This window comes from Canis lupus, chromosome 12 (assembly GCF_003254725.2).
Source record: "Canis lupus dingo isolate Sandy chromosome 12, ASM325472v2, whole genome shotgun sequence".
In the NCBI taxonomy this organism is placed as follows: Eukaryota; Metazoa; Chordata; class Mammalia; order Carnivora; family Canidae; genus Canis; species Canis lupus.
The window spans coordinates 18,281,961-18,284,836 of NC_064254.1; the positions used below are offsets into that span (position 1 = coordinate 18,281,961).

At 37.3% G+C, this 2,876-nt stretch overlaps 1 pseudogene; it reads left to right on the top strand.

Moving 5' to 3' along the window:
- Positions 1-1,200: 1,200 nt before the first annotated feature.
- On the top strand, positions 1,201-1,325 carry LOC112641877 (U4 spliceosomal RNA; annotated as a pseudogene).
- Positions 1,326-2,876: the final 1,551 nt, after the last annotated feature.

Here is a 2,876-nt window from a genome sequence, read left to right on the forward strand (position 1 = left end):
GAATTTGAATCTTATCATATTTTGTTATGGCTGCAAAAAGCTTCAATGACCTCCAGAAACAGCCCTATCTTTCTGTGAAGAGCTCTTATTTCAGGGGAATTCTACTCAGAGCTTTACTACTGCTTCTCTGAGGGATCATGCTTAAGTCATTCAATTTCTTCACGTGTTAAAGTTAGTAATAACTCTTTCTTAGTCACCTGAGAGAATGCATTAGAGTATCAGTTACATGGTTTCCTTAAGTAGTTTCTTGCTCCTAGAGAAAATCCCCCACAAAGACAAGGACTTGAAATATTGAGTATAAATACCATATAAAACATCTGCTGCAGCATTTGAAACCACTCCATCAATAATTTAAAAAAGCAATGCCATCTACATAATGGGTCAACAGCATTTGAGAAACAAACAAACAAAAAGGTAAGGAGGGAAGAATGCTTTTGAATTTAATTATGTTGAAAAGTTGACTCATTTCTTCGTAACTGTCACAGGACAAAAAAGTGAAAGGCTGAGAATTACATGCAAAACTGAGAAGAATTGAATCTGAGATGTCTGATTTTGATTTGGCTAGCCCATGCTGCTGTACAAAAATAGCCCTGGGCATTAATCTGTCAGGTCCATTATTATGCCTATTTCTGAGATTTATACATTGGTTTATGGTAGCAATAGACATTTATTGAGTGCTGATCACCTGCCAAGCTCAGTGCTGCACACCTTAGTAGCGATGGTCCCAACCCAGTGGGTTTTCAATCTAATAAGACAGGCAAGGCAATTAAGACACAGACTCAGAGGAAGAAAATGAGTAATGCATGCAGAGGAAACAGAACAGCTTTCCTTTCCTTTGCTACACCTTGTGTAGCCCACTGTGGTGTCTTTGTTCAAGGAAGCTAAAGAAGTACTTTATAGACCAAGAGAGTGTGAAGATGGATGTCAGCAGCATGCTCAGATCACCTGTTCACTTTGGATGTTTTGACATTGATGCGAGTAGCAGATTTTCAGATGCTTTACTGGTCCAATGCAGTTCCTTATATGAGTTATTTTCTTATCCTCTTTGTTGTCTCATATCTCATTTTATTCTCATGCATAGCTAGCCATCATTACCTTCTTTCTCCACCACAATTATTTAATGTCTCCCTTTGAAATACCTTAATGGCATCTCCTTCCCTCATTCTGGGTAATGTAGCATCTTCATCAAAAACAGTTATCAGCTTTGCTCAGTGGCAGTATCAGAGCCAATGAGGTTTATCCGAAGTGCGATTATTGCTAATTTAAAAACACTTATCAAAACTCCCCACACACTTGATAATGAACTTAGTGAATTATACAGGTATTATCCCTGGCCCTCAACTCACATAAAATCTAAGACAAAAAATACTGAGCCATTCATAGAATGTACAGTTTTGTTTTGTTTTTTTAATTTTTATTTATTTATGATAGTCACACAGAGAGAAAGAGAGGCAGAGACATAGGCAGAAGGAGAAGCAGGCTCCAAGCACCGGGAGCCCGATGTGGGATTCGATCCCGGGTCTCCAGGATCGCGCCCTGGGCCAAAGGCAGGCGCTAAGCCGCTGCGCCACCCAGGGATCCCAGAATGTACAGTTTTAATAATTATCATTGAACAAATACATTCATTAAATATTATGCTTACAAAGGTTTAAGTAAGTTCAAAGGAGCTATAAGTGAAAATAGAAGTATGGACATCACATATTCTTTATAATGTGAAAATTATGGTAATTAGGTCTCATTTTCTTTAATTATTAGGATGTATTATATTATCCTACATCATTGGTACATGAGCAGAGAAATGCAACTTGCTTTATATTAAAGCATAAACTTCAGTATGAAAACTTTCTTCACTAGCTGAAGACTGTTAGTAATATTTTCAACCCAAGTAGACCTCTCATTTAGTTCAAAAACAAAGACAACCTTTTATAAATGCATTTCAGTAGTGTTATTTTTTTCATAAAACCACGTTTATTCATTGTCACTCATTGTCATTCTTTTTAAATATTAAAGTATCCTTTTCCCAAATAGATTATTATTTTTTTATTTCTCACTCAGCAAAATAAAGTGTTTGCAGTCCTATATTGTTCCTTCCCTTTTTTAAAATTTTAATTCCAGAGTAGTTAACATACAGTTATATTAGTTTTGGGTGTACAATATAGTGATTCTACAATTCGAGATATTGCTTGCTGTTCATCAAGATAACTGTATTTTTTAAAGATCTTATTTATTCATTCATGATAGACATAGAGAGAGAGAGAGAGAGGCAGAGACACAGACAGAGGGAGAAGCCGGCTCCACGCAGGGAGCCGGATGCGGGACTCGATCCCGGGACTCCAGGATCGTGCCCTGAGCCAAAGGCAGGCGCCAAACCGCTGAGCCACCCAGGGATCCCCAAGAAAACTGTGTTCTTAATCTCCTTCACCTCTTTCACCCATATCACCACTTAATTCCCTTCTGGCAACTACCTGATAGTTCTCTATCAGTAGTTTTATTTAAAAAATAAAAGAGATCATAACTATTGGCCCATACAAAGAAGAAACACGTATCTCAAAGCGTTTCAACCAGAAGCCAGTGTAGGCAAACATAGACTTTCAGGAGAGCAACTAATAATCCATAGAGTTCCAGACCACTAAATGAGTTTCTGGTGATTACAAGACACTTGTATTCTCTGCAATATCCCAAATATAAGATGTATCACTGTGCACTACTATAGAACTGCAAAGAGAAAGTTCTTGCCCTCAAAGGACTTATAGTTAAATTGAGAGGGAAAAAAACCCTGAACACATCAAAAAATAACCTGAAATCTAAATAAATGATGAATCAATGAGACCAATGTGTATATACAGTAACACTGATGGTATGTTGTGGTTTTGGTA